This window comes from Pelobates fuscus, chromosome 3, assembly GCF_036172605.1.
Source record: "Pelobates fuscus isolate aPelFus1 chromosome 3, aPelFus1.pri, whole genome shotgun sequence".
In the NCBI taxonomy this organism is placed as follows: Eukaryota; Metazoa; Chordata; class Amphibia; order Anura; family Pelobatidae; genus Pelobates; species Pelobates fuscus.
Window position 1 is genome coordinate 398,784,360 of NC_086319.1, and position 21,931 is coordinate 398,806,290.

General features: G+C 37.4%; 10 non-coding genes across 10 annotated transcripts; all 10 read left to right on the forward strand.

Annotated features, from left to right (window-relative positions):
- Positions 1-2,085: 2,085 nt before the first annotated feature.
- TRNAG-UCC (transfer RNA glycine (anticodon UCC)) lies at positions 2,086-2,157 on the forward strand. The gene has a single exon. It is a non-coding gene; the product is annotated as a tRNA-Gly (tRNA).
- Positions 2,158-3,301: 1,144 nt separating this feature from the next.
- TRNAG-UCC (transfer RNA glycine (anticodon UCC)) lies at positions 3,302-3,373 on the forward strand. Its single transcript has one exon. It is a non-coding gene; the product is annotated as a tRNA-Gly (tRNA).
- A 3,351-nt stretch (positions 3,374-6,724) lies between these two features.
- On the forward strand, positions 6,725-6,796 carry TRNAG-UCC (transfer RNA glycine (anticodon UCC)). The gene has a single exon. It is a non-coding gene; the product is annotated as a tRNA-Gly (tRNA).
- Positions 6,797-7,772: 976 nt separating this feature from the next.
- Positions 7,773-7,844, forward strand: TRNAG-UCC (transfer RNA glycine (anticodon UCC)). The gene has a single exon. It is a non-coding gene; the product is annotated as a tRNA-Gly (tRNA).
- A 2,470-nt stretch (positions 7,845-10,314) lies between these two features.
- Positions 10,315-10,386, forward strand: TRNAG-UCC (transfer RNA glycine (anticodon UCC)). The gene has a single exon. It is a non-coding gene; the product is annotated as a tRNA-Gly (tRNA).
- A 2,736-nt stretch (positions 10,387-13,122) lies between these two features.
- On the forward strand, positions 13,123-13,194 carry TRNAG-UCC (transfer RNA glycine (anticodon UCC)). Its single transcript has one exon. It is a non-coding gene; the product is annotated as a tRNA-Gly (tRNA).
- Positions 13,195-13,917: 723 nt separating this feature from the next.
- TRNAG-UCC (transfer RNA glycine (anticodon UCC)) lies at positions 13,918-13,989 on the forward strand. Its single transcript has one exon. It is a non-coding gene; the product is annotated as a tRNA-Gly (tRNA).
- A 1,676-nt stretch (positions 13,990-15,665) lies between these two features.
- Positions 15,666-15,737, forward strand: TRNAG-UCC (transfer RNA glycine (anticodon UCC)). Its single transcript has one exon. It is a non-coding gene; the product is annotated as a tRNA-Gly (tRNA).
- Positions 15,738-16,460: 723 nt separating this feature from the next.
- On the forward strand, positions 16,461-16,532 carry TRNAG-UCC (transfer RNA glycine (anticodon UCC)). Its single transcript has one exon. It is a non-coding gene; the product is annotated as a tRNA-Gly (tRNA).
- Positions 16,533-18,736: 2,204 nt separating this feature from the next.
- On the forward strand, positions 18,737-18,808 carry TRNAG-UCC (transfer RNA glycine (anticodon UCC)). The gene has a single exon. It is a non-coding gene; the product is annotated as a tRNA-Gly (tRNA).
- The last annotated feature ends 3,123 nt before the right edge of the window (positions 18,809-21,931 follow it).

Genomic DNA, 21,931 nt, shown 5'->3' on the forward strand with positions numbered 1-21,931 from the left:
CATAGATCAGATATGAATGACTCTCGGAAATTGTCAATCACTTTGGGTTTTTTGTTTTTGAATTTTTTTTCTTGTACAATAATGGTCATTTTAAGCACGTCTCTCGAAAATCTGAACCGTATCAGTTTGGAAGAACCCAATTTTTGGGAAGTGCCCAAGTCAAGTTAAAATTTCTGCAATAGATTTTTTTTCATCTTATTCCAATAAACAGTGTGCTTGCAAAGTTTGAAACAGCGAAATGTGAACTTAGACAGGATCATGCTCTACATAGATCAGATATGAATGACTCTCGGAAATTGTCAATCACTTTGGGTTTTTTGTTTTTGAATTTTTTTTCTTGTACAATAATGTTCATTTTAAGCACGTCTCTCGAAAATCTGAACCGTATCAGTTTGGAAGAACCCAATTTTTGGGAAGTGCCCACGTCAATTTAAAATTTCTGCAATAGATTTTTTTCATCTTATTCCAATAAACAGTGTGCTTGCAAAGTTTGAAACAGCGAAATGTGAACTTAGACAGGATCATGCTCTACATAGATCAGATATGAATGACTCTCGGAAATTGTCAATCACTTTGGGTTTTTTGTTTTTGAATTTTTTTTCTTGTACAATAATGGTCATTTTAAGCACGTCTCTCGAAAATCTGAACCGTATCAGTTTGGAAGAACCCAATTTTTGGGAAGTGCCCAAGTCAAGTTAAAATTTCTGCAATAGATTTTTTTTCATCTTATTCCAATAAACAGTGTGCTTGCAAAGTTTGAAACAGCAAAATGTGAACTTAGACTAGGCGAGCGTTCTTGAGAGATCAGGAAGCTTGTCTGAAAATGTGACCGTATGGCTCGTGGTGTCGGTAAAACCAAAACGCATCAAGCGTTGGTGGTATAGTGGTGAGCATAGCTGCCTTCCAAGCAGTTGACCTGGGTTCGATTCCCGGCCAACGCAAAAAAATCTGATTTTACGACACTTTATTCAGCAAATTTTGCGTTCCTATTTAACATTCTCAACGACTGTTACTGCACTTGTTGCTGAATCAACAACATTTTGTGCTGGATCATGCTCTACATAGATCAGATATGAATGACTCTCGGAAATTGTCAATCATTTTGGGTTTTTTGTTTTTGAATTTTTTTTCTTGTACAATAATGGTCATTTTAAGCACGTCTCTCGAAAATCTGAACCGTATCAGTTTGGAAGAACCCAATTTTTGGGAAGTGCCCAAGTCAAGTTAAAATTTCTGCAATAGATTTTTTTTCATCTTATTCCAATAAACAGTGTGCTTGCAAAGTTTGAAACAGCAAAATGTGAACTTAGACTAGGCGAGCGTTCTTGAGAGATCAGGAAGCTTGTCTGAAAATGTGACCATATGGCTCGTGGTGTCGGTAAAACCAAAATGCATCAAGTGTTGGTGGTATAGTGGTGAGCATAGCTGCCTTCCAAGCAGTTGACCCGGGTTTGATTCCCGGCCAACGCAAGAAAATCTGATTTTACGACACTTTAGTCAGCAAATTTTGCGTTCCGATTTAACATTTTCAATGACTGTTACTGCACTTGTTGCTGAATCAACAACATTTTGTGCTGGATCATGCTCTACATAGATCAGATATGAATGACTCTCGGAAATTGTCAATCACTTTGGGTTTTTTGTTTTTGAATTTTTTTTCTTGTACAATAATGGTCATTTTAAGCACGTCTCTCGAAAATCTGAACCGTATCAGTTTGGAAGAACCCAATTTTTGGGAAGTGCCCAAGTCAAGTTAAAATTTCTGCAATACATTTTTTTTCATCTTATTCCAATAAACAGTGTGCTTGCAAAGTTTGAAACAGCGAAATGTGAACTTAGACTAGGCGAGCGTTCTTGAGAGATCAGGAAGCTTGTCTGAAAATGTGACCGTATGGCTCGTGGTGTCGGTAAAACTAAAACACATCAATAGATTTTTTTCATCTTATTCCAATAAACAGTGTGCTTGCAAAGTTTGAAACAGCAAAATGTGAACTTAGACTAGGCGAGCGTTCTTGAGAGATCAGGAAGCTTGTCTGAAAATGTGACCGTATGGCTCGTGGTGTCGGTAAAACCAAAACGCATCAAGCGTTGGTGGTATAGTGGTGAGCATAGCTGCCTTCCAAGCAGTTGACCCGGGTTCGATTCCCGGCCAACGCAAGAAAATCTGATTTTACGACACTTTATTCAGCAAATTTTGCGTTCCTATTTAACATTTTCAATGACTGTTACTGCACTTGTTGCTGAATAAACAACATTTTGTGCTGGATCATGCTCTACATAGATCAGATATGAATGACTCTCGGAAATTGTCAATCATTTTGGGTTTTTTGTTTTTGAATTTTTTTTCTTGTACAATAATGGTCATTTTAAGCACGTCTCTCGAAAATCTGAACCGTATCAGTTTGGAAGAACCCAATTTTTGGGAAGTGCCCAAGTCAAGTTAAAATTTCTGCAATAGATTTTTTTTCATCTTATTCCAATAAACAGTGTGCTTGCAAAGTTTGAAACAGCAAAATGTGAACTTAGACTAGGCGAGCGTTCTTGAGAGATCAGGAAGCTTGTCTGAAAATGTGACCATATGGCTCGTGGTGTCGGTAAAACCAAAACGCATCAAGTGTTGGTGGTATAGTGGTGAGCATAGCTGCCTTCCAAGCAGTTGACCCGGGTTTGATTCCCGGCCAACGCAAGAAAATCTGATTTTACGACACTTTAGTCAGCAAATTTTGCGTTCCGATTTAACATTTTCAATGACTGTTACTGCACTTGTTGCTGAATCAACAACATTTTGTGCTGGATCATGCTCTACATAGATCAGATATGAATGACTCTCGGAAATTGTCAATCACTTTGGGTTTTTTGTTTTTGAATTTTTTTTCTTGTACAATAATGGTCATTTTAAGCACGTCTCTCGAAAATCTGAACCGCATCAGTTTGGAAGAACCCAATTTTTGGGAAGTGCCCAAGTCAAGTTAAAATTTCTGCAATACATTTTTTTTCATCTTATTCCAATAAACAGTGTGCTTGCAAAGTTTGAAACAGCGAAATGTGAACTTAGACTAGGCGAGCGTTCTTGAGAGATCAGGAAGCTTGTCTGAAAATGTGACCGTATGGCTCGTGGTGTCGGTAAAACTAAAACACATCAATAGATTTTTTTCATCTTATTCCAATAAACAGTGTGCTTGCAAAGTTTGAAACAGCAAAATGTGAACTTAGACTAGGCGAGCGTTCTTGAGAGATCAGGAAGCTTGTCTGAAAATGTGACCGTATGGCTCGTGGTGTCGGTAAAACCAAAACGCATCAAGCGTTGGTGGTATAGTGGTGAGCATAGCTGCCTTCCAAGCAGTTGACCCGGGTTCGATTCCCGGCCAACGCAAGAAAATCTGATTTTACGACACTTTATTCAGCAAATTTTGCGTTCCTATTTAACATTTTCAATGACTGTTACTGCACTTGTTGCTGAATAAACAACATTTTGTGCTGGATCATGCTCTACATAGATCAGATATGAATGACTCTCGGAAATTGTCAATCACTTTGGGTTTTTTGTTTTTGAATTTTTTTCTTGTACAATAATGGTCATTTTAAGCACGTCTCTCGAAAATCTGAACCGTATCAGTTTGGAAGAACCCAATTTTTGGGAAGTGCCCAAGTCAAGTTAAAATTTCTGCAATAGATTTTTTTTCATCTTATTCCAATAAACAGTGTGCTTGCAAAGTTTGAAACAGCGAAATGTGAACTTAGACTGGATCATGCTCTACATAGATCAGATATGAATGACTCTCGGAAATTGTCAATCACTTTGGGTTTTTTGTTTTTGAATTTTTTTTCTTGTACAATAATGGTCATTTTAAGCACGTCTCTCGAAAATCTGAACCGTATCAGTTTGGAAGAACCCAATTTTTGGGAAGTGCCCAAGTCAAGTTAAAATTTCTGCAATAGATTTTTTTTCATCTTATTCCAATAAACAGTGTGCTTGCAAAGTTTGAAACAGCGAAATGTGAACTTAGACAGGATCATGCTCTACATAGATCAGATATGAATGACTCTCGGAAATTGTCAATCACTTTGGGTTTTTTGTTTTTGAATTTTTTTTCTTGTACAATAATGTTCATTTTAAGCACGTCTCTCGAAAATCTGAACCGTATCAGTTTGGAAGAACCCAATTTTTGGGAAGTGCCCAAGTAAATTTAAAATTTCTGCAATAGATTTTTTTCATCTTATTCCAATAAACAGTGTGCTTGCAAAGTTTGAAACAGCGAAATGTGAACTTAGACAGGATCATGCTCTACATAGATCAGATATGAATGACTCTCGGAAATTGTCAATCACTTTGGGTTTTTTGTTTTTGAATTTTTTTTCTTGTACAATAATGGTCATTTTAAGCACGTCTCTCGAAAATCTGAACCGTATCAGTTTGGAAGAACCCAATTTTTGGGAAGTGCCCAAGTCAAGTTAAAATTTCTGCAATAGATTTTTTTTCATCTTATTCCAATAAACAGTGTGCTTGCAAAGTTTGAAACAGCGAAATGTGAACTTAGACTGGATCATGCTCTACATAGATCAGATATGAATGACTCTCGGAAATTGTCAATCACTTTGGGTTTTTTGTTTTTGAATTTTTTTTCTTGTACAATAATGGTCATTTTAAGCACGTCTCTCGAAAATCTGAACCGTATCAGTTTGGAAGAACCCAATTTTTGGGAAGTGCCCAAGTCAAGTTAAAATTTCTGCAATAGATTTTTTTTCATCTTATTCAAATAAACAGTGTGCTTGCAAAGTTTGAAACAGCAAAATGTGAATATAGACTAGGCGAGCGTTCTTGAGAGATCAGGAAGCTTGTCTGAAAATGTGACCGTATGGCTCGTGGTGTTGCTAAAACCAAAACGCATCAAGCGTTGGTGGTATAGTGGTGAGCATAGCTGCCTTCCAAGCAGTTGACCCGGGAAGTGCCCAAGTCAAGTTAAAATTTCTGCAATAGATTTTTTTTCATCTTATTTCAATAAACAGTGTGCTTGCAAAGTTTGAAACAGCAAAATGTGAACTTAGACTAGGCGAGCGTTCTTGAGAGATCAGGAAGCTTGTCTGAAAATGTGACCGTACGGCTCATGGTGTCGGTAGAACCAAAACACATCAAGCATTGGTGGTATAGTGGTGAGCATAGCTGCCTTCCAAGCAGTTGACCCGGGTTCGATTCCCTGCCAACGCAAAAAAATCTGATTTTACGACACTTTATTCAGCAAATTTTGCGTTCCTATTTAACATTTTCAACGACTGTTACTGCACTTGTTGCTGAATCAACAACATTTTGTGCTGGATCATGCTCTACATAGATCAGATATGAATGAATCTCGGAAATTGTCAATCACTTTGGGTTTTTTGTTTTTGAATTTTTTTTCTCGTACAATAATGGTCATTTTAAGCACGTCTCTCGAAAATCTGAACCGTATCAGTTTGGAAGAACCCAATTTTTGGGAAGTGCCCAAGTCAAGTTAAAATTTCTGCAATAGATTTTTTTTCATCTTATTCCAATAAACAGTGTGCTTGCAAAGTTTGAAACAGCGAAATGTGAACTTAGACTGGATCATGCTCTACATAGATCAGATATGAATGACTCTCGGAAATTGTCAATCACTTTGGGTTTTTTGTTTTTGATTTTTTTTTCTTGTACAATAATGGTCATTTTAAGCACGTCTCTCGAAAATCTGAACCGTATCAGTTTGGAAGAACCCAATTTTTGGGAAGTGCCCAAGTCAAGTTAAAATTTCTGCAATAGATTTTTTTTCATCTTATTCCAATAAACAGTGTGCTTGCAAAGTTTGATACAGCAAAATGTGAACTTAGACTAGGCGAGCGTTCTTGAGAGATCAGGAAGCTTGTCTGAAAATGTGACCGTATGGCTCGTGGTGTCGGTAAAACCAAAACGCATCAAGCGTTGGTGGTATAGTGGTGAGCATAGCTGCCTTCCAAGCAGTTGACCCGGGTTCGATTCCTGGCCAACGCAAAAAAATCTGATTTTACGACACTTTATTCAGCAAATTTTGCGTCCCTATTTAACATTTTCAACGACTGTTACTGCACTTGTTGCTGAATCAACAACATTTTGTGCTGGATCATGCTCTACATAGATCAGATATGAATGACTCTCGGAAATTGTCAATCACTTTGGGTTTTTTGTTTTTGAATTTTTTTTCTTGTACAATAATGGTCATTTTAAGCACGTCTCTCGAAAATCTGAACCGTATCAGTTTGGAAGAACCCAATTTTTGGGAAGTGCCCAAGTCAAGTTAAAATTTCTGCAATAGATTTTTTTTCATCTTATTCCAATAAACAGTGTGCTTGCAAAGTTTGAAACAGCGAAATGTGAACTTAGACTGGATCATGCTCTACATAGATCAGATATGAATGACTCTCGGAAATTGTCAATCACTTTGGGTTTTTTGTTTTTGAATTTTTTTTCTTGTACAATAATGGTCATTTTAAGCACGTCTCTCGAAAATCTGAACCGTATCAGTTTGGAAGAACCCAATTTTTGGGAAGTGCCCAAGTCAAGTTAAAATTTCTGCAATAGATTTTTTTTCATCTTATTCCAATAAACAGTGTGCTTGCAAAGTTTGAAACAGCAAAATGTGAACTTAGACTAGGCGAGCGTTCTTGAGAGATCAGGAAGCTTGTCTGAAAATGTGACCGTATGGCTCGTGGTGTCGGTAAAACCAAAACACATCAAGCGTTGGTGGTATAGTGGTGAGCATAGCTGCCTTCCAAGCAGTTGACCCGGGTTCGATTCCCGGCCAACGCAAAAAAATCTGATTTTATTCAGCAAATTTTGCGTTCCTATTTAACATTTTCAACGACTGTTACTGCACTTGTTGCTGAATCAACAACATTTTGTGCTGGATCATGCTCTACATAGATCAGATATGAATGACTCTCGGAAATTGTCAATCACTTTGGGTTTTTTGTTTTTGAATTTTTTTTCTTGTACAATAATGGTCATTTTAAGCACGTCTCTCGAAAATCTGAACCGTATCAGTTTGGAAGAACCCAATTTTTGGGAAGTGCCCAAGTCAAGTTAAAATTTCTGCAATAGATTTTTTTTCATCTTATTCCAATAAACAGTGTGCTTGCAAAGTTTGAAACAGCAAAATGTGAACTTAGACTAGGCGAGCGTTCTTGAGAGATCAGGAAGCTTGTCTGAAAATGTGACCGTATGGCTCGTGGTGTCGGTAAAACCAAAACGCATCAAGCGTTGGTGGTATAGTGGTGAGCATAGCTGCCTTCCAAGCAGTTGACCTGGGTTCGATTCCCGGCCAACGCAAAAAAATCTGATTTTACGACACTTTATTCAGCAAATTTTGCGTTCCTATTTAACATTTTCAACGACTGTTACTGCACTTGTTGCTGAATCAACAACATTTTGTGCTGGATCATGCTCTACATAGATCAGATATGAATGACTCTCGGAAATTGTCAATCACTTTGGGTTTTTTGTTTTTGAATTTTTTTTCTTGTACAATAATGGTCATTTTAAGCACGTCTCTCGAAAATCTGAACCGTATCAGTTTGGAAGAACCCAATTTTTGGGAAGTGCCCAAGTCAAGTTAAAATTTCTGCAATAGATTTTTTTTCATCTTATTCCAATAAACAGTGTGCTTGCAAAGTTTGAAACAGCAAAATGTGAACTTAGACTAGGCGAGCGTTCTTGAGAGATCAGGAAGCTTGTCTGAAAATGTGACCGTATGGCTCGTGGTGTCGGTAAAACCAAAACGCATCAAGCGTTGGTGGTATAGTGGTGAGCATAGCTGCCTTCCAAGCAGTTGACCCGGGTTCGATTCCCGGCCAACGCAAAAAAATCTGATTTTACGACACTTTATTCAACAAATTTTGCGTTCCTATTTAACATTTTCAACGACTGTTACTGCACTTGTTGCTGAATCAACAACATTTTGTGCTGGATCATGCTCTACATAGATCAGATATGAATGACTCTCGGAAATTGTCAATCACTTTGGGTTTTTTGTTTTTGAATTTTTTTTCTTGTACAATAATGGTCATTTTAAGCACGTCTCTCGAAAATCTGAACCGTATCAGTTTGGAAGAACCCAATTTTTGGGAAGTGCCCAAGTCAAGTTAAAATTTCTGCAATACATTTTTTTTCATCTTATTCCAATAAACAGTGTGCTTGCAAAGTTTGAAACAGCAAAATGTGAACTTAGACTAGGCGAGCGTTCTTGAGAGATCAGGAAGCTTGTCTGAAAATGTGACCATATGGCTCGTGGTGTCGGTAAAACCAAAACGCATCAAGCGTTGGTGGTATAGTGGTGAGCATAGCTGCCTTCCAAGCAGTTGACCCGGGTTCGATTCCCGGCCAATGCAAGAAAATCTGATTTTACGACACTTTAGTCAGCAAATTTTGCGTTCCGATTTAACATTTTCAATGACTGTTACTGCACTTGTTGCTGAATCAACAACATTTTGTGCTGGATCATGCTCTACATAGATCAGATATGAATGACTCTCGGAAATTGTCAATCAATTTGGGTTTTTTGTTTTTGAATTTTTTTTCTTGTACAATAATGGTCATTTTAAGCACGTCTCTCGAAAATCTGAACCGTATCAGTTTGGAAGAACCCAATTTTTGGGAAGTGACCAAGTCAAGTTAAAATTTCTGCAATACATTTTTTTTCATCTTATTCCAATAAACAGTGTGCTTGCAAAGTTTGAAACAGCGAAATGTGAACTTAGACTGGATCATGCTCTACATAGATCAGATATGAATGACTCTCGGAAATTGTCAATCACTTTGGGTTTTTTGTTTTTGAATTGTTTTTCTTGTACAATAATGGTCATTTTAAGCACGTCTCTCGAAAATCTGAACCGTATCAGTTTGGAAGAACCCAATTTTTGGGAAGTGCCCAAGTCAAGTTAAAATTTCTGCAATAGATTTTTTTTTTCATCTTATTCCAATAAACAGTGTGCTTGCAAAGTTTGAAACAGCAAAATGTGAACTTAGACTAGGCGAGCGTTCTTGAGAGATCAGGAAGCTTGTCTGAAAATGTGACCGTATGGCTCGTGGTGTCGGTAAAACCAAAACGCATCAAGCGTTGGTGGTATAGTGGTGAGCATAGCTGCCTTCCAAGCAGTTGACCTGGGTTCGATTCCCGGCCAACGCAAAAAAATCTGATTTTACGACACTTTATTCAGCAAATTTTGCGTTCCTATTTAACATTTTCAACGACTGTTACTGCACTTGTTGCTGAATCAACAACATTTTGTGCTGGATCATGCTCTACATAGATCAGATATGAATGACTCTCGGAAATTGTCAATCATTTTGGGTTTTTTGTTTTTAAATTTTTTTTCTTGTACAATAATGGTCATTTTAAGCACGTCTCTCGAAAATCTTAACCGTATCAGTTTGGAAGAACCCAATTTTTGGGAAGTGCCCAAGTCAAGTTAAAATTTCTGCAATAGATTTTTTTTCATCTTATTCCAATAAACAGTGTGCTTGCAAAGTTTGAAACAGCAAAATGTGAACTTAGACTAGGCGAGCGTTCTTGAGAGATCAGGAAGCTTGTCTGAAAATGTGACCATATGGCTCGTGGTGTCGGTAAAACCAAAACGCATCAAGTGTTGGTGGTATAGTGGTGAGCATAGCTGCCTTCCAAGCAGTTGACCCGGGTTCGATTCCCGGCCAACGCAAGAAAATCTGATTTTACGACACTTTAGTCAGCAAATTTTGCGTTCCGATTTAACATTTTCAATGACTGTTACTGCACTTGTTGCTGAATCAACAACATTTTGTGTTGGATCATGCTCTACATAGATCAGATATGAATGACTCTCGGAAATTGTCAATCACTTTGGGTTTTTTGTTTTTGAATTTTTTTTCTTGTACAATAATGGTCATTTTAAGCACGTCTCTCGAAAATCTGAACCGTATCAGTTTGGAAGAACCCAATTTTTGGGAAGTGCCCAAGTCAAGTTAAAATTTCTGCAATACATTTTTTTTCATCTTATTCCAATAAACAGTGTGCTTGCAAAGTTTGAAACAGCGAAATGTGAACTTAGACTAGGCGAGCGTTCTTGAGAGATCAGGAAGCTTGTCTGAAAATGTGACCGTATGGCTCGTGGTGTCGGTAAAACTAAAACACATCAATAGATTTTTTTCATCTTATTCCAATAAACAGTGTGCTTGCAAAGTTTGAAACAGCAAAATGTGAACTTAGACTAGGCGAGCGTTCTTGAGAGATCAGGAAGCTTGTCTGAAAATGTGACCGTATGGCTCGTGGTGTCGGTAAAACCAAAACGCATCAAGCGTTGGTGGTATAGTGGTGAGCATAGCTGCCTTCCAAGCAGTTGACCCGGGTTCGATTCCCGGCCAACGCAAGAAAATCTGATTTTACGACACTTTATTCAGCAAATTTTGCGTTCCTATTTAACATTTTCAATGACTGTTACTGCACTTGTTGCTGAATAAACAACATTTTGTGCTGGATCATGCTCTACATAGATCAGATATGAATGACTCTCGGAAATTGTCAATCACTTTGGGTTTTTTGTTTTTGAATTTTTTTTCTTGTACAATAATGGTCATTTTAAGCACGTCTCTCGAAAATCTGAACCGTATCAGTTTGGAAGAACCCAATTTTTGGGAAGTGCCCAAGTCAAGTTAAAATTTCTGCAATAGATTTTTTTTCATCTTATTCCAATAAACAGTGTGCTTGGAAAGTTTGAAACAGCGAAATGTGAACTTAGACTGGATCATGTTCTACATAGATCAGATATGAATGACTCTCGGAAATTGTCAATCACTTTGAGTTTTTTGTTTTTGAATTTTTTTTCTTGTACAATAATGGTCATTTTAAGCACGTCTCTCGAAAATCTGAACCGTATCAGTTTGGAAGAACCCAATTTTTGGGAAGTGCCCAAGTCAAGTTAAAATTTCTGCAATAGATTTTTTTTCATCTTATTCCAATAAACAGTATGCTTGCAAAGTTTGAAACAGCAAAATGTGAACTTAGACTAGGCGAGCGTTCTTGAGAGATCAGGAAGCTTGTCTGAAAATGTGACCATATGGCTCGTGGTGTCGGTAAAACCAAAACACATCAAGTGTTGGTGGTATAGTGGTGAGCATAGCTGCCTTCCAAGCAGTTGACCTGGGTTCGATTCCCGGCCAACGCAAGAAAATCTGATTTTACGACACTTTAGTCAGCAAATTTTGCGTTCCGATTTAACATTTTCAATGACTGTTACTGCACTTGTTGCTGAATCAACAACATTTTGTGCTGGATCATGCTCTACATAGATCAGATATGAATGACTCTCGGAAATTGTCAATCAATTTGGGTTTTTTGTTTTTGAATTTTTTTTCTTGTACAATAATGGTCATTTTAAGCACGTCTCTCGAAAATCTGAACCGTATCAGTTTGGAAGAACCCAATTTTTGGGAAGTGCCCAAGTCAAGTTAAAATTTCTGCAATACATTTTTTTTCATCTTATTCCAATAAACAGTGTGCTTGCAAAGTTTGAAACAGCGAAATGTGAACTTAGACTGGATCATGCTCTACATAGATCAGATATGAATGACTCTCGGAAATTGTCAATCACTTTGGGTTTTTTGTTTTTGAATTGTTTTTCTTGTACAATAATGGTCATTTTAAGCACGTCTCTCGAAAATCTGAACCGTATCAGTTTGGAAGAACCCAATTTTTGGGAAGTGCCCAAGTCAAGTTAAAATTTCTGCAATAGATTTTTTTTTTCATCTTATTCCAATAAACAGTGTGCTTGCAAAGTTTGAAACAGCAAAATGTGAACTTAGACTAGGCGAGCGTTCTTGAGAGATCAGGAAGCTTGTCTGAAAATGTGACCGTATGGCTCGTGGTGTCGGTAAAACCAAGACGCATCAAGCGTTGGTGGTATAGTGGTGAGCATAGCTGCCTTCCAAGCAGTTGACCTGGGTTCGATTCCCGGCCAACGCAAAAAAATCTGATTTTACGACACTTTATTCAGCAAATTTTGCGTTCCTATTTAACATTTTCAACGACTGTTACTGCACTTGTTGCTGAATCAACAACATTTTGTGCTGGATCATGCTCTACATAGATCAGATATGAATGACTCTCGGAAATTGTCAATCATTTTGGGTTTTTTGTTTTTAAATTTTTTTTCTTGTACAATAATGGTCATTTTAAGCACGTCTCTCGAAAATCTTAACCGTATCAGTTTGGAAGAACCCAATTTTTGGGAAGTGCCCAAGTCAAGTTAAAATTTCTGCAATAGATTTTTTTTCATCTTATTCCAATAAACAGTGTGCTTGCAAAGTTTGAAACAGCAAAATGTGAACTTAGACTAGGCGAGCGTTCTTGAGAGATCAGGAAGCTTGTCTGAAAATGTGACCATATGGCTCGTGGTGTCGGTAAAACCAAAACGCATCAAGTGTTGGTGGTATAGTGGTGAGCATAGCTGCCTTCCAAGCAGTTGACCTGGGTTCGATTCCCGGCCAACGCAAGAAAATCTGATTTTACGACACTTTAGTCAGCAAATTTTGCGTTCCGATTTAACATTTTCAATGACTGTTACTGCACTTGTTGCTGAATCAACAACATTTTGTGCTGGATCATGCTCTACATAGATCAGATATGAATGACTCTCGGAAATTGTCAATCACTTTGGGTTTTTTGTTTTTGAATTTTTTTTCTTGTACAATAATGGTCATTTTAAGCACGTCTCTCGAAAATCTGAACCGTATCAGTTTGGAAGAACCCAATTTTTGGGAAGTGCCCAAGTCAAGTTAAAATTTCTGCAATAGATTTTTTTTCATCTTATTCCAATAAACAGTGTGCTTGCAAAGTTTGAAACAGCGAAATGTGAACTTAGACTAGGCGAGCGTTCTTGAGAGATCAGGAAGCTTGTCTGAAAATGTGACCGTATGGCTCGTGGTGTCGGTAAAACTAAAACACATCAATAGATTTTTTTCATCTTATTCCAATAAACAGTGTGCTTGCAAAGTTTGAAACAGCAAAATGTGAACTTAGACTAGGCGAGCGTTCTTGAGAGATCAGGAAGCTTGTCTGAAAATGTGACCGTATGGCTCGTGGTGTCGGTAAAACCAAAACGCATCAAGCGTTGGTGGTATAGTGGTGAGCATAGCTGCCTTCCAAGCAGTTGACCCGGGTTCGATTCCCGGCCAACGCAAGTAAATCTGATTTTACGACACTTTATTCAGCAAATTTTGCGTTCCTATTTAACATTTTCAATGACTGTTACTGCACTTGTTGCTGAATAAACAACATTTTGTGCTGGATCATGCTCTACATAGATCAGATATGAATGACTCTCGGAAATTGTCAATCACTTTGGGTTTTTTGTTTTTGAATTTTTTTTCTTGTACAATAATGGTCATTTTAAGCACGTCTCTCGAAAATCTGAACCGTATCAGTTTGGAAGAACCCAATTTTTGGGAAGTGCCCAAGTCAAGTTAAAATTTCTGCAATAGATTTTTTTTCATCTTATTCCAATAAACAGTGTGCTTGGAAAGTTTGAAACAGCGAAATGTGAACTTAGACTGGATCATGTTCTACATAGATCAGATATGAATGACTCTCGGAAATTGTCAATCACTTTGAGTTTTTTGTTTTTGAATTTTTTTTCTTGTACAATAATGGTCATTTTAAGCACGTCTCTCGAAAATCTGAACCGTATCAGTTTGGAAGAACCCAATTTTTGGGAAGTGCCCAAGTCAAGTTAAAATTTCTGCAATAGATTTTTTTTCATCTTATTCCAATAAACAGTATGCTTGCAAAGTTTGAAACAGCAAAATGTGAACTTAGACTAGGCGAGCGTTCTTGAGAGATCAGGAAGCTTGTCTGAAAATGTGACCATATGGCTCGTGGTGTCGGTAAAACCAAAACACATCAAGCGTTGGTGGTATAGTGGTGAGCATAGCTGCCTTCCAAGCAGTTGACCCGGGTTCGATTCCCGGCCAACGCAAGAAAATCTGATTTTACGACACTTTAGTCAGCAAATTTTGCGTTCCGATTTAACATTTTCAATGACTGTTACTGCACTTGTTGCTGAATCAACAACATTTTGTGTTGGATCATGCTCTACATAGATCAGATATGAATGACTCTCGGAAATTGTCAATCACTTTGGGTTTTTTGTTTTTGAATTTTTTTTCTTGTACAATAATGGTCATTTTAAGCACGTCTCTCGAAAATCTGAACCGTATCAGTTTGGAAGAACCCAATTTTTGGGAAGTGCCCAAGTCAAGTTAAAATTTCTGCAATAGATTTTTTTTCATCTTATTCCAATAAACAGTGTGCTTGCAAAGTTTGAAACAGCAAAATGTGAACTTAGACTAGGCGAGCGTTCTTGAGAGATCAGGAAGCTTGTCTGAAAATGTGACCATATGGCTCGTGGTGTCGGTAAAACCAAAACGCATCAAGTGTTGGTGGTATAGTGGTGAGCATAGCTGCCTTCCAAGCAGTTGACCCGGGTTTGATTCCCGGCCAACGCAAGAAAATCTGATTTTACGACACTTTAGTCAGCAAATTTTGCGTTCCGATTTAACATTTTCAATGACTGTTACTGCACTTGTTGCTGAATCAACAACATTTTGTGCTGGATCATGCTCTACATAGATCAGATATGAATGACTCTCGGAAATTGTCAATCACTTTGGGTTTTTTGTTTTTGAATTTTTTTTCTTGTACAATAATGGTCATTTTAAGCACGTCTCTCGAAAATCTGAACCGTATCAGTTTGGAAGAACCCAATTTTTGGGAAGTGCCCAAGTCAAGTTAAAATTTCTGCAATAGATTTTTTTTCATCTTATTCCAATAAACAGTGTGCTTGCAAAGTTTGAAACAGCGAAATGTGAACTTAGACTGGATCATGCTCTACATAGATCAGATATGAATGACTCTCGGAAATTGTCAATCACTTTGGGTTTTTTGTTTTTGAATTTTTTTTCTTGTACAATAATGGTCATTTTAAGCACGTCTCTCGAAAATCTGAACCGTATCAGTTTGGAAGAACCCAATTTTTGGGAAGTGCCCAAGTCAAGTTAAAATTTCTGCAATAGATTTTTTTTCATCTTATTCCAATAAACAGTGTGCTTGCAAAGTTTGAAACAGCGAAATGTGAACTTAGACTGGATCATGCTCTACATAGATCAGATATGAATGACTCTCGGAAATTGTCAATCACTTTGGGTTTTTTGTTTTTGAATTTTTTTTCTTGTACAATAATGGTCATTTTAAGCACGTCTCTCGAAAATCTGAACCGTATCAGTTTGGAAGAACCCAATTTTTGGGAAGTGCCCAAGTCAAGTTAAAATTTCTGCAATAGATTTTTTTTCATCTTATTCCAATAAACAGTGTGCTTGCAAAGTTTGAAACAGCGAAATGTGAACTTAGACTAGGCGAGCGTTCTTGAGAGATCAGGAAGCTTGTCTGAAAATGTGACCGTATGGCTCGTGGTGTCGGTAAAACTAAAACACATCAATAGATTTTTTTCATCTTATTCCAATAAACAGTGTGCTTGCAAAGTTTGAAACAGCAAAATGTGAACTTAGACTAGGCGAGCGTTCTTGAGAGATCAGGAAGCTTGTCTGAAAATGTGACCGTATGGCTCGTGGTGTCGGTAAAACCAAAACGCATCAAGCGTTGGTGGTATAGTGGTGAGCATAGCTGCCTTCCAAGCAGTTGACCCGGGTTCGATTCCCGGCCAACGCAAGTAAATCTGATTTTACGACACTTTATTCAGCAAATTTTGCGTTCCTATTTAACATTTTCAATGACTGTTACTGCACTTGTTGCTGAATAAACAACATTTTGTGCTGGATCATGCTCTACATAGATCAGATATGAATGACTCTCGGAAATTGTCAATCACTTTGGGTTTTTTGTTTTTGAATTTTTTTTCTTGTACAATAATGGTCATTTTAAGCACGTCTCTCGAAAATCTGAACCGTATCAGTTTGGAAGAACCCAATTTTTGGGAAGTGCCCAAGTTGAGTTAAAATTTCTGCAATAGATTTTTTTTCATCTTATTCCAATAAACAGTGTGCTTGGAAAGTTTGAAACAGCGAAATGTGAACTTAGACTGGATCATGTTCTACATAGATCAGATATGAATGACTCTCGGAAATTGTCAATCACTTTGAGTTTTTTGTTTTTGAATTTTTTTTCTTGTACAATAATGGTCATTTTAAGCACGTCTCTCGAAAATCTGAACCGTATCAGTTTGGAAGAACCCAATTTTTGGGAAGTGCCCAAGTCAAGTTAAAATTTCTGCAATAGATTTTTTTTCATCTTATTCCAATAAACAGTATGCTTGCAAAGTTTGAAACAGCAAAATGTGAACTTAGACTAGGCGAGCGTTCTTGAGAGATCAGGAAGCTTGTCTGAAAATGTGACCATATGGCTCGTGGTGTCGGTAAAACCAAAACACATCAAGCGTTGGTGGTATAGTGGTGAGCATAGCTGCCTTCCAAGCAGTTGACCCGGGTTCGATTCCCGGCCAACGCAAGAAAATCTGATTTTACGACACTTTAGTCAGCAAATTTTGCGTTCCGATTTAACATTTTCAATGACTGTTACTGCACTTGTTGCTGAATCAACAACATTTTGTGTTGGATCATGCTCTACATAGATCAGATATGAATGACTCTCGGAAATTGTCAATCACTTTGGGTTTTTTGTTTTTGAATTTTTTTTCTTGTACAATAATGGTCATTTTAAGCACGTCTCTCGAAAATCTGAACCGTATCAGTTTGGAAGAACCCAATTTTTGGGAAGTGCCCAAGTCAAGTTAAAATTTCTGCAATAGATTTTTTTTCATCTTATTCCAATAAACAGTGTGCTTGCAAAGTTTGAAACAGCGAAATGTGAACTTAGACAGGATCATGCTCTACATAGATCAGATATGAATGACTCTCGGAAATTGTCAATCACTTTGGGTTTTTTGTTTTTGAATTTTTTTTCTTGTACAATAATGTTCATTTTAAGCACGTCTCTCGAAAATCTGAACCGTATCAGTTTGGAAGAACCCAATTTTTGGGAAGTGCCCACGTCAATTTAAAATTTCTGCAATAGATTTTTTTCATCTTATTCCAATAAACAGTGTGCTTGCAAAGTTTGAAACAGCGAAATGTGAACTTAGACAGGATCATGCTCTACATAGATCAGATATGAATGACTCTCGGAAATTGTCAATCACTTTGGGTTTTTTGTTTTTGAATTTTTTTTCTTGTACAATAATGGTCATTTTAAGCACGTCTCTCGAAAATCTGAACCGTATCAGTTTGGAAGAACCCAATTTTTGGGAAGTGCCCAAGTCAAGTTAAAATTTCTGCAATAGATTTTTTTTCATCTTATTCCAATAAACAGTGTGCTTGCAAAGTTTGAAACAGCAAAATGTGAACTTAGACTAGGCGAGCGTTCTTGAGAGATCAGGAAGCTTGTCTGAAAATGTGACCGTATGGCTCGTGGTGTCGGTAAAACCAAAACGCATCAAGCGTTGGTGGTATAGTGGTGAGCATAGCTGCCTTCCAAGCAGTTGACCTGGGTTCGATTCCCGGCCAACGCAAAAAAATCTGATTTTACGACACTTTATTCAGCAAATTTTGCGTTCCTATTTAACATTCTCAACGACTGTTACTGCACTTGTTGCTGAATCAACAACATTTTGTGCTGGATCATGCTCTACATAGATCAGATATGAATGACTCTCGGAAATTGTCAATCATTTTGGGTTTTTTGTTTTTGAATTTTTTTTCTTGTACAATAATGGTCATTTTAAGCACGTCTCTCGAAAATCTGAACCGTATCAGTTTGGAAGAACCCAATTTTTGGGAAGTGCCCAAGTCAAGTTAAAATTTCTGCAATAGATTTTTTTTCATCTTATTCCAATAAACAGTGTGCTTGCAAAGTTTGAAACAGCAAAATGTGAACTTAGACTAGGCGAGCGTTCTTGAGAGATCAGGAAGCTTGTCTGAAAATGTGACCATATGGCTCGTGGTGTCGGTAAAACCAAAACGCATCAAGTGTTGGTGGTATAGTGGTGAGCATAGCTGCCTTCCAAGCAGTTGACCCGGGTTTGATTCCCGGCCAACGCAAGAAAATCTGATTTTACGACACTTTAGTCAGCAAATTTTGCGTTCCGATTTAACATTTTCAATGACTGTTACTGCACTTGTTGCTGAATCAACAACATTTTGTGCTGGATCATGCTCTACATAGATCAGATATGAATGACTCTCGGAAATTGTCAATCACTTTGGGTTTTTTGTTTTTGAATTTTTTTTCTTGTACAATAATGGTCATTTTAAGCACGTCTCTCGAAAATCTGAACCGTATCAGTTTGGAAGAACCCAATTTTTGGGAAGTGCCCAAGTCAAGTTAAAATTTCTGCAATACATTTTTTTTCATCTTATTCCAATAAACAGTGTGCTTGCAAAGTTTGAAACAGCGAAATGTGAACTTAGACTAGGCGAGCGTTCTTGAGAGATCAGGAAGCTTGTCTGAAAATGTGACCGTATGGCTCGTGGTGTCGGTAAAACTAAAACACATCAATAGATTTTTTTCATCTTATTCCAATAAACAGTGTGCTTGCAAAGTTTGAAACAGCAAAATGTGAACTTAGACTAGGCGAGCGTTCTTGAGAGATCAGGAAGCTTGTCTGAAAATGTGACCGTATGGCTCGTGGTGTCGGTAAAACCAAAACGCATCAAGCGTTGGTGGTATAGTGGTGAGCATAGCTGCCTTCCAAGCAGTTGACCCGGGTTCGATTCCCGGCCAACGCAAGAAAATCTGATTTTACGACACTTTATTCAGCAAATTTTGCGTTCCTATTTAACATTTTCAATGACTGTTACTGCACTTGTTGCTGAATAAACAACATTTTGTGCTGGATCATGCTCTACATAGATCAGATATGAATGACTCTCGGAAATTGTCAATCATTTTGGGTTTTTTGTTTTTGAATTTTTTTTCTTGTACAATAATGGTCATTTTAAGCACGTCTCTCGAAAATCTGAACCGTATCAGTTTGGAAGAACCCAATTTTTGGGAAGTGCCCAAGTCAAGTTAAAATTTCTGCAATAGATTTTTTTTCATCTTATTCCAATAAACAGTGTGCTTGCAAAGTTTGAAACAGCAAAATGTGAACTTAGACTAGGCGAGCGTTCTTGAGAGATCAGGAAGCTTGTCTGAAAATGTGACCATATGGCTCGTGGTGTCGGTAAAACCAAAACGCATCAAGTGTTGGTGGTATAGTGGTGAGCATAGCTGCCTTCCAAGCAGTTGACCCGGGTTTGATTCCCGGCCAACGCAAGAAAATCTGATTTTACGACACTTTAGTCAGCAAATTTTGCGTTCCGATTTAACATTTTCAATGACTGTTACTGCACTTGTTGCTGAATCAACAACATTTTGTGCTGGATCATGCTCTACATAGATCAGATATGAATGACTCTCGGAAATTGTCAATCACTTTGGGTTTTTTGTTTTTGAATTTTTTTTCTTGTACAATAATGGTCATTTTAAGCACGTCTCTCGAAAATCTGAACCGTATCAGTTTGGAAGAACCCAATTTTTGGGAAGTGCCCAAGTCAAGTTAAAATTTCTGCAATACATTTTTTTTCATCTTATTCCAATAAACAGTGTGCTTGCAAAGTTTGAAACAGCGAAATGTGAACTTAGACTAGGCGAGCGTTCTTGAGAGATCAGGAAGCTTGTCTGAAAATGTGACCGTATGGCTCGTGGTGTCGGTAAAACTAAAACACATCAATAGATTTTTTTCATCTTATTCCAATAAACAGTGTGCTTGCAAAGTTTGAAACAGCAAAATGTGAACTTAGACTAGGCGAGCGTTCTTGAGAGATCAGGAAGCTTGTCTGAAAATGTGACCGTATGGCTCGTGGTGTCGGTAAAACCAAAACGCATCAAGCGTTGGTGGTATAGTGGTGAGCATAGCTGCCTTCCAAGCAGTTGACCTGGGTTCGATTCCCGGCCAACGCAAGAAAATCTGATTTTACGACACTTTATTCAGCAAATTTTGCGTTCCTATTTAACATTTTCAATGACTGTTACTGCACTTGTTGCTGAATAAACAACATTTTGTGCTGGATCATGCTCTACATAGATCAGATATGAATGACTCTCGGAAATTGTCAATCACTTTGGGTTTTTTGTTTTTGAATTTTTTTTCTTGTACAATAATGGTCATTTTAAGCACGTCTCTCGAAAATCTGAACCGTATCAGTTTGGAAGAACCCAATTTTTGGGAAGTGCCCAAGTCAAGTTAAAATTTCTGCAATAGATTTTTTTTCATCTTATTCCAATAAACAGTGTGCTTGCAAAGTTTGAAACAGCGAAATGTGAACTTAGACTGGATCATGCTCTACATAGATCAGATATGAATGACTCTCGGAAATTGTCAATCACTTTGGGTTTTTTGTTTTTGAATTTTTTTTCTTGTACAATAATGGTCATTTTAAGCACGTCTCTCGAAAATCTGAACCGTATCAGTTTGGAAGAACCCAATTTTTGGGAAGTGCCCAAGTCAAGTTAAAATTTCTGCAATAGATTTTTTTTCATCTTATTCCAATAAACAGTGTGCTTGCAAAGTTTGAAACAGCGAAATGTGAACTTAGACAGGATCATGCTCTACATAGATCAGATATGAATGACTCTCGGAAATTGTCAATCACTTTGGGTTTTTTGTTTTTGAATTTTTTTTCTTGTACAATAATGTTCATTTTAAGCACGTCTCTCGAAAATCTGAACCGTATCAGTTTGGAAGAACCCAATTTTTGGGAAGTGCCCAAGTAAATTTAAAATTTCTGCAATAGATTTTTTTCATCTTATTCCAATAAACAGTGTGCTTGCAAAGTTTGAAACAGCGAAATGTGAACTTAGACAGGATCATGCTCTACATAGATCAGATATGAATGACTCTCGGAAATTGTCAATCACTTTGGGTTTTTTGTTTTTGAATTTTTTTTCTTGTACAATAATGGTCATTTTAAGCACGTCTCTCGAAAATCTGAACCGTATCAGTTTGGAAGAACCCAATTTTTGGGAAGTGCCCAAGTCAAGTTAAAATTTCTGCAATAGATTTTTTTTCATCTTATTCCAATAAACAGTGTGCTTGCAAAGTTTGAAACAGCAAAATGTGAACTTAGACTAGGCGAGCGTTCTTGTGAGATCAGGAAGCTTGTCTGAAAATGTGACCATATGGCTCGTGGTGTCGGTAAAACCAAAACGCATCAAGCGTTGGTGGTATAGTGGTGAGCATAGCTGCCTTCCAAGCAGTTGACCCGGGTTTGATTCCTGGCCAACGCAAAAAAATCTGATTTTACGACACTTTATTCAGCAAATTTTGCGTTCCTATTTAACATTTTCAACGACTGTTACTACACTTGTTGCTGAATCAACAACATTTTGTGCTGGATCATGCTCTACATAGATCAGATATGAATGACTCTCGGAAATTGTCAATCACTTTGGGTTTTTTGTTTTTGAATTTTTTTTCTTGTACAATAATGGTCATTTTAAGCACGTCTCTCGAAAATCTGAACCGTATCAGTTTGGAAGAACCCAATTTTTGGGAAGTGCCCAAGTCAAGTTAAAATTTCTGCAATAGATTTTTTTTCATCTTATTCCAATAAACAGTGTGCTTGGAAAGTTTGAAACAGCGAAATGTGAACTTAGACTGGATCATGTTCTACATAGATCAGATATGAATGACTCTCGGAAATTGTCAATCACTTTGAGTTTTTTGTTTTTGAATTTTTTTTCTTGTACAATAATGGTCATTTTAAGCACGTCTCTCGAAAATCTGAACCGTATCAGTTTGGAAGAACCCAATTTTTGGGAAGTGCCCAAGTCAAGTTAAAATTTCTGCAATAGATTTTTTTTCATCT